General features: G+C 36.3%; 1 protein-coding gene across 1 annotated transcript in view; it reads right to left on the reverse strand.

Annotated features, from left to right (window-relative positions):
* Positions 1-863, reverse strand: part of CNGB3 (cyclic nucleotide gated channel subunit beta 3) — a 273,696-nt gene extending 272,833 nt beyond the window's left edge. Inside the window, exon 1 of the mRNA XM_042973520.1 lies at positions 819-863. The gene's annotated coding sequence lies outside the window, so the exon portion shown is untranslated. The remainder of the gene's footprint in view (positions 1-818) is intronic.
* Between the last annotated feature and the right edge of the window lie 8,939 nt (positions 864-9,802).

The following is a 9,802-nucleotide window of genomic DNA, read 5'->3' on the forward strand; positions in this document are numbered from 1 at the left end:
TTATCTGTTTATGTTATTTTTTCTTATTATTAATATGAGCTTTTGAATATTAAAAATTAGTGTTTTTTTCTGTCATATATATTGCATGCTTTCATCCATTTTGTCATTTGCTTAAGGTATTTACTTCCCATGATTTTTAAAGATTTTTCTGTAATTTAAATGATTTATACATTATAATGTATGGCTTATAGCTTAGCCTTAGAAAGTTCTTCTTATTAAAATTGTAAATACACACATATATTTCTTTGTAGATCATTTGTGACCTCAGCTTTTTTTTTTTATGTTTAAGTCGTTGAAACATCTAGAATTTGTTTACAACTACTAATTTATTGCTGAAGAAAACATTACCCAAAGAGGATAACTGACTTCCTTCAGTACACAGCTAGTGAATATCAGAGCAAAAACAACAACCACAACTTTTTAATATCTACAATCTGACATTTTTGCTGAGGATTACAAGATATGGAATCCATTCTGCCTAGTTTAAATCGGAAAGGAACTTTTTTTTTTTTAATTTTTTTTTTTTAACATTTATTTATTTTTGAGACAGAGCATGAATGGGGGAGGGGCAGAGAGAGAGGGAGACACGGAATCGGAAGCAGGCTCCAGGCTCTGAGCCATCAGCCCCAGAGCCTGACGCGGGGCTCGAACTCACGGACCGCGAGATCATGACCTGAGCCGAAGTCGGACGCTCAACCAACTGAGCCACCCAGGCGCCCCGAAAGGAACTTTTTAATGGAGTTTATGTAGTTTATAGAACCTCTGAGAGGGTCACAGAGAAGCCAAAATGTTCTGGCATCGCAATTGCACAACCATACCTGAAAGCTTCTGTAACGAAGGCACTGTTGGTACTGCTGCTCACTGCAGGTGATTATTGGGACTGGACACTAGCTCTATTACTGATGCTATGATACAATCTGCCACTAGAGACAATCAGCTAGTGAACATTATACAGGTTTAAAAGACTTACCAAATACTTTTGCCACTTAACTTGCCAGAGGATCAATTCCTCAGAGTGAAGCCTCTGTTTTACATCGCTAAATTACAAAACCAACTCCATATGGTACATTTGATTGGCAAAATTTAGGCCACATGGTTATGCCTTTGGTGTAAGGGATCCTGGGAATGCAGATAATTGGACTTAAAATAAGTTGGCAGGTCCATTTCAGCCTCCATCCATTCTTTTCTGATTTGTTACAAAGTTTTATGTTGTTTCTTGAGAACAGAGATATATCTGTTAAATACATAGTACCTGAGAAAAGTAGAGTTTTCTAGTGCACTACTGACATCAGAAAGTCTTCTCATGCCTTTTTATCAGGAGACAAAATGGAACTTGAATACAGCAGTCCCCCCTTGTCTGTGGTTTCTTTTTCCATAGACTCAGTTACCAGCAGTCAATTGTAGACATATGGCCAGAAGGTCAGTAGTAGACTCGTGCTACGTCACAATGCATACGTTATTCACCTCGCAACACCTACTAGGTGCCTTGAACCATATCTCCCATAAATAAGGGGTGACTACTGTTTATCTGTTGGTTTTGCCTGCAGATGAGATAACTATACTTATAGTAGAGAATTTTCAAGCCAAATAACTCATCTGAAGTTGTGTTTTCAGAATTCAGCATAGAGTTAATTCACATATGATTTAGTTATTTCTACTCAAAACTAAATATTTGAAAACTTAGATTCAATTTAATACACCCTTATTGAACATCTGTTATGATAAGGCCCCGTGCTGCTCTCTACATTCACTGAAGTTGGGAGAATTCTTTTATATCCTATAATAATATTTTCAAGCTATATAGCTTAGTATTCAGGAAGAGGAAGAGAAAATACAATTGTTCATATTAAAAGCATCTAATTTTGGCAACTTTTTAATTATCTTTTGAACCAACGTATATTTATTGCTGCCACAAAATAATTGAACATAGTCATAAAGAAAGAAATTATATAAAATTAAATAGAAATGATTAATCTCTTAAAGCATCCCAGTTGTATATTGAATTATAAGTAAAAAAAAATGTATTGACAATACACTTGTCAGCTTTAGACTATATTTTTCTTTGTAGCACTACTAAACATCAAATTTGGGGGAAATTTTGAGCCTCACTAAGTCACAATTTAGACATTCAGTTAGCACATATAAGATTTTTACCCTTATATTCATTACTTTGACTACTTTTATTTATTACTTTCATTACTTTTCTGTAAGCATGAGCCATTATTAAAGACCATCGCATCTAGGTACATGAAGACAGAAATAGTCTGTGATAGAAATGCAATAAGAAACTCTAATCACCCTGGGGTGGCTCAGTCAGTTGAGCATCCAACTCTAGATTTTGGCTCAGGTCATGGTCTCGTGGTTCGTGAGTTCTAGTCTCATGTTAGGCTCTGCACTGGCAGTGTGGAGCCTGCCCCTACCCAGCTCTCTCTGTCTCTCTCAAGTAAACAAAACTTAAAAAAAAAAAAAACCTCTAATCACCCTTTGACTTTTTTTTTTTAATTTTCATGGAGAATCTATTTTGAAATTGAACATCTTTTGATTAAAAAATCATTATCATCAACTCTATTATCATCTCTAATATAAAGGTAGTTTTAAACAGGTGAAATAAAACAAAAAGTGAATCCACTTTTCTCCTTAATTATTAGGGGTATATATTTTTTGCATGGGGAATTTTTGGAGTAGGTCAGTTATGGTCAGGTGTACAACTGGACTTGAGATAATGCAGAGGAAGGAAAGTAGAGGAAACGGAAATAAGTTATAAAATATAACTTGTAAAAATAACATCCTTTTAAAAAACATGGAATCATTATTTTAATTAAAATTCTAAAGCCTTCAGAGCATCACAAGTAGAAAGTTAGAAAAAGTAAAGCAGGGCTATGCATCCATCCAGTTATTTATCCTATATTCCAGAGAAGTGTCATGGAGTACACTTTATCAGTGTGATGACTAAGTTTCCAGGTTTCCTAATATTTTTAGCAAGATTGCTTAAATGGCTTTGTACCTTGATCACAGCACAATGTTTGTGGCTGTACTCCTATCAAATAGCCTCTCATGAAACTATTCTGGACACTGAGAGCTCCTATGTTAAATGACTAATTGAAGAAAAGGGAGGAGTCCGCATGCTCATAATGCATTAATCAACCAGAAGAATAGACTGGAACAGGAAAGTTAAAATTGGATTCCATTATGTAACTTTGGTAGTAGTGGTAACATGTAATTATAGCTAAAACTGACTAGTGCTTTCTCTGTTTAAGTTTCTGTGGCCAGCCTTTAGGTGTATCGCCATGTTCAACCTTCATAGCAAGTTTGTGAAAGTGGTGCTTTTATTATCCCTGTTTAAGAGATGGGGAAACAAAATCTTTAAGAGTTTAAAAATATACCCAATGTTATATGGGCAGGAAATGACTGAGCTGGGATTCAAATCTAGTTTTATAAGACTACAGAACTCCAACTCCAAATCACTGAATTTTACTGCTCTTTCCATAGCATCTTTTTATGCAATAAATACATCACTACTCTAGATCTCTTAAAGTGGGGGAAAAAGTCAAGGGAAATTTGTTCTACTTTCAAAGTTAAAAATTTAGTCCCTAGGAAGAGTAGACAATTCTAAATAAGATAGATCTAGTATTGAGTATTTATTCATTCAATTAATTAACATTTATTGAACACCAACAATAAGCTTTCTACATAAGATATTATCCCCTTTTCTAGAGAGATTATATTCTAATAGATAAAAAAACAAGTATGACTGAATTTCAGAGATCCAATAATGCAAATCTGATCAGAGAAAAAAGCCAAAAGTAAAAAGTGATTATATCAGAATACAACTGGTAATGGTTGGAAGTGGAGTTGGAGTTTCCTGAGAAGATAGTTTTTATGAGATAAATTCTTGAAATGAGTCTTCACAGGAATATATATCTTTAACCAGACCAGCTGAGGGTAGGGGATAGGGTAGGATGAGGATCATTAGGTGGTGCTAGTCAGGGATAGAGATGGGGCTAAGGAAAAAATCTCAGATAGAGGAAACTGTTAGAAAAGGCATGGAGACATGGAAGAGCATTGACTGTTCTGGACAGTGTAAAATGTAGGAACTCACTTTAAAAGGTAAAAGAAGGAGGGGCACCTGGGTGGCTCAGTCGGTTGAGCGTCTGACTTTGGCTCAGGTCATGATGTCACAGTTTGTGAGTTCAAGCCCTGCGTTGGGCTCTGTGCTGACAGCTTGGAGCCTGGAGCCTACTTCAGATTCTGTGTCTCCCCCTCTCTCTACCCCTCCCCTGCTCACGCTTCATGTCTCTCTGTCTCTCAATAGTAAAGAAACGTTAAAAAAATTAAAAAAAAATTAAAAGTAAAAAGAAGGAGTGGAAGGACGAGAAGGTGGAGGAGAAGGAGGAAAAGGGGGAGGAAGAGGTAAAAATGAAAGATAAACCTGGAAAGCAAATCAAGAGTTTTGATTTTAATATGTATGACAAAAAGAGTTACTGATGAGTTTTAAACCATGAAAAAAATCATCAAATTTATGTTCTGGAAATATCACTGATGTATGAAAGATGAATTTGAATTATGGGGAAAGTGGTATGGAGATTTAGCCTACAGAGTAGAATAAAGATGAAATATCTATGAGGTATGAAAATGAGTTAATAACTCCCATCCCCAAATCATGTGATCATTATAATTCCATACCTACAGGACTGTATTTAATTAGCGTAGCACAATGTCTGGCAAATAACACATGCTCAATACATATTTGGCTCAGAATTATGGCCTTCAGGTAATTTGAAGGAAAGAAATAATTGTTCAGTAGAATGAATTTTCAAATGATTTTAGGGGATCATGGGAACCTTAACAAATTACTCCACACAGTATTCATCACTTACTTCCGAGGAGTACATCATCAAGGTGAAACTGAACAAAATGAAAAATATATTGCATTGATATTTCAAATGTCAGTATGCAGGCCCAATAGGAGGGAATGGAGAGGGATTTAAAATAATCAATTTATGACTTTGTTTGCAAAAACTTCCCTTTGACAATAGCTTTTGAGTAAATTACCTTCTAAAATCTCTAACCACTTTGGGAAATATGGTTTTCTGTTATAAAATCACTTTTGAACCTGAGAGAAATAAAAGATTTAACGTGTCTTAGAATCATAGTTGCAAATCTTCATGTGGTACTGGTTATGCTCTCTGAAATGTATCCTCTAGCTATGTCAAATAAATTATTTGTTTTAAAAGTGAAGAATGCTTCTGGATTAGAATGACAAATCTCACTCCATTTCTCACTTATAACATCTGCATATCCATTATTGTACTATTGTTTTTTATCAGTGAAATTATGGAAAACTATTTCAGGGTTCTTAGTGAGTAAATAACAGTTAAAAGATGATAAAGTTTGCTTTGTTATTCAGATTCAAATTATGCTAGAAATGATTATTGCTTGGAAGGAGTGCATGACTCCGTCCCAACTCAAAGGGCATAGCCATCAACGGGGGAGGAGTGTCTGTAGACACCTTTAGGTTTGTGCACACATAATGCATAATAGAATCATCAAGACTGGGTAGTACTCCTGCCTCAGTCCTCCCTGAAATCACTCCAGTGAAAAAAAGAGGTTAGAGTGGGAGAGAGCCAAAGCATAAGAGACTCTTAAAAACTGAGAACAAACTGAGGGTTGATGGGGGGTGGGAGGGAGGGGAGGGTGGGTGATGGGTATTGAGGAGGGCACCTTTTGGGATGAGCACTGGGTGTTGTATGGAAACCAATCTGACAATAAATTTCATACATTGAAACAAAAAAAAAGAAATCACTCCAGTATTCTAACAATTCACTATTTGAAAATAATGGCAGGTTTGGGGCTCCAGGTTGGCTCAGTCGGTTGAGCATATGGCTCTTGATTTCGGCTCAGGTCATAATCTCACAGTTGTGAAATCGAGCCCTGAGCCCCAAGTCTAGCTCTGAGCTGGGTGTGGAGCCTGCTTAAGATTCTCTTTCCCTCTCCCTCTGCCCCTCCCCAACTTGTGCTCACTCATGTGGTTGTACTCTCCCTCTCTCAAAATAAATTAAAACAAAAAGAAAGAAAATAATGGCAGGTTTAGGCTGTGACCTTATTTCTAGGTTTCAAAGAGACAAAAGATTTTCAAGGTACCAGAGATATTTCCATAGCAAAATAATGAATGTATTTATATATTCATCTAGCCAGGATGGAAGATATTTCCTTACTGCTTACCAAGGTCATGATTTTCCTTTGCTTTTCCTTTTGGACCTTATGTTAAAATGTTGCCATCTTGAATTTTCATCTTTAACCATTCCTTCTTACTTGGCCTAGAAAAATGCTCACATTTTGCATGTCTAAAAGTTCTTTCCCTTAAGAATTTTTGAACACCAAAATTAATATTCACTTTTTTTCTTACTGTTATAATTGCTGCTTCCCAATCTCTTATTTATGGGAGAAACAATAGTTTTCTATCATTCAAATATCAAAACTGAGTCATTTCAACTCCTTTACTTTCAGATCAGTCACAAAGTCTATAGGTTTTTACCTATCAATTTTTTTCCCATATCTACCTTCTTTCTGATCTTGCCCAGGATGAAACTTTGATAATCTCTTATCTGAATTATTGTAATTGTCTTTCTTGGGCAGGGGGGAATTTTTACTCTACCCTTCGAGCTTCTTTTGGTTAGTCTGAGAATCAAATTGACATCAGACAGATTAACAGGAGAAAAATTTAAGTTCGTACATATGGGAATCCCCATAAACATAAGATTCCAAAGACAAGCAAAATGGCATATATATGTCCTCTGGATCTAAGAAAAGGGTATAGGCTGAGATTTCAAAGGGAAGGAAGACAATTCACAGGAAGATGAAAAAGAGTTCACAATTGGTAAACAATTATTTGCTGGGTCACATAAACAATGGGGCATAGAGAGGAATTTTAACAAATAGGCTTTGCTAAGTTCCATTCTGTTCACTATCTAGTTAATATTATACTGTAGCTATCTACAGTGATATAATCCTGGATTTAGGTTCTTCATCTAAATTCTTCTAGGCAGTTGGAGGAAAGTCAAAGTTTCTTCCTGAGTCTTTGTTTTTTTATTGTTTTCAGCTCAAAATAATTTGCATGCAAAAGTGACACATTTTGGGTGGACTGGCTCTGAACCTCTACACCTTCCAATTGGTTTCTTCACTTTAGACCCCCTTCCTATAAGCTGTTCTAAACAAAGCTGCAGGATTAATCCTCCTATAGCACAGCCCTGAATACATAATAGTTATGCTAATTATGATAATAACAACAACAAAATTCAATTATTTCTCATTTTCTTCTGATTTCTTTACCAGAATCCATAACTCTTCCACTTATGATCTGTTTTCAGTTGTATTTCTCACTTTTCTTTTTTGTGCATCCTATTTGCTTTCTCATTTTATTCCCTCTTCAGTCACCTCAGGCTCTATGCTTTTTTGGTATGTTCTCTTTTGCAGAAATCCTGTGCTTTTCAGTCTTTTCCAGTTGAATTTAAAACTCATCCCAAATCCCATATTCTCTGTATTTTTTCCTCAGATTGCTTGATAAGTTGTCTCTGTCCTATGAACTGAGTTTTGAAAACATTTTTTTTGGTAGAAACAAATTATCTGGGCAAAAGTTTGCCTTTGATCCAGTTATTTTCTTCTGCATAAGTTCATTAACACAAGAAAATTTGTGGAGACAAGCTGACTGCATTTATGGAACTCAGAGAAAGATTAGTTGTAAATGGAATATCATCATTCATCTACACAAGGCCCCCCTCTTATTTAGTAATCTGCTTCATCCCCATTTCATTTTGCCATTTCCCTCTGCTCATGTAATAAGTGCAAACAAGTTATATATTTTGTTTATTTGTTCTTACAAAATGTATACTGTTGCTTATGTGCAAATATATTTAATTTAGATGGTTTTCTGCTATATTTCTAATTTTATTTCTTATTTTTTATCTATACTGCAATGTGACCATGTAGTTCACTTATTCTAACCAATGCCTAGTACTTTATACATGGCTATTTTTCAGTTGGTATGCGTGTCGTGGTCATAAAAGTTATTAAAATGTAAAAATGCCTTTACATGGATTGGGAAATAGTCTATTTAGGGTTTCCTGAGGGCTTCTTCACTAGATATTTGGATCTTCTCACAATCCAGCATCTACAGGGTTAATACCAAGCTCTCTTTTTCCGGGGCTGGAGAGGTGGGAGATCTCTAGGACCCTGCTCCATTGCCAAGGCTGGTTTTCATTTAGACTGGGGCTGGTATTATGAAATTTATTACATATTTTGAGCATTACACTAATTGGTGTAAGTCTGTCACATTTTGCTTATTTGTTCTTTCAGTGACAGACAACTGGATAGCCTCCAATTTTCTGTTGCCTCAAACAATGCTTGATGAACATCTTTGTATATGTCCCTTTATTATTTATTTATTTATATTCTATTATTTTTTTTTTTTGAGAATGAGAGAGTGTACGAGTGGGGGAAGGACCGGTGGGGGGGGGGGGGCGGAGAGAGAGAGAGAGAGAGAAGGAGAGAGAGGGAGAGAGAATCTTAAGCAGGCTCCATGTTGAGTGCAGAACCTGACATGGGGCTTGATCTCACAACCATGAGATCATGACCTGACCTGAAATCAAGAATCAGACATTCAACCAACTGAGCCACTCAGGCTCCCCTGTATATGTCCCTTCATGGACATATGTGAGAAATTCTTGTGATATATTATTTCTTGTGATACAGAATTTCTGGGTCATAAGTTGATGCTGGATTGTTGACTCATCATCATTTGTGCAGGGATGAGCAAAGAAAGCTCCAGGAAAGCAATTTCCTTTTAAGCAGTAGGGTGAGATTTTCATATAGTCTATGGGAGAGAACTTGATCGCATGGTCACAATTAGCTGCAAGGGAGGATGGGGGATATAGTTTCTAATTGTTTTGCTATGTGCCCGGGTGAAATTATTACCATATATATAAAGGAGACAGATTTTATATAACAGTTAACAATCTGCCATGTAGGAAAGGGTTAACTTAGCAGGCCAAATTCCGCATATTTCAAAGAAAAGTTTTCCTTTAGGACTGATCCTTGATCAGTTCTTGGGAGATGAGCTCTGAGTCTTTGGAATATATTGCCTGATAGGTGGTTTTCTATGCCTGAGGCCCTAGTCCTTGAGATAAGTTTGATCATCTAATTTATGTAAATAGTATGATTTATGATAAACACTTGTTTGTGCTTTGTGAGGGGCTAGAGTCTAAGTAGTTGAGGTCAGTTGTACAAGGAAGTTCCTCATGCCGATGTTACTGCCCCCTCCTCCCCCACCCCCCCCCACCCCCCCCCCACCCCCCCACTAAAAACCCTGGACTCCAGGACTCTGGTGAACTTCCCTGATTGGCACATATTGTCACACACTATTGCTAGGAGAATTGAATGTATCCATGTGATTCCACTGAGAGAGGATACCTGGACACTTCTGTCTGGTTTCTCCTGGAGTTTTCCCCATAAGCCCTTTCCCTTTGCTGATTTCAGTTGGCATCTTTTTGCTCTCATGAACCATTAATGTAAGTTTAAGAGCTTTTCTGAGTCTGGTAATCTTTCTAGTGAATCATCGAACCTAAGTGTGGTTTTGGAGATTCCTGACACAAGTCCAAATTTTATCCTTAAAATACTGAAAAAGAAGAAATTCAGTACTTTAAAAACACTTACAACCAAATGAAAATATATAAAGTTTTTGGAATTTTCTTCCTTCTCCCCATGTTAAAATTTCTGAGAATAAATTAAGTATATGAAAAGTTGCATT

This window comes from Panthera tigris, chromosome F2 (assembly GCF_018350195.1).
Source record: "Panthera tigris isolate Pti1 chromosome F2, P.tigris_Pti1_mat1.1, whole genome shotgun sequence".
Lineage (NCBI taxonomy): Eukaryota > Metazoa > Chordata > Mammalia > Carnivora > Felidae > Panthera > Panthera tigris.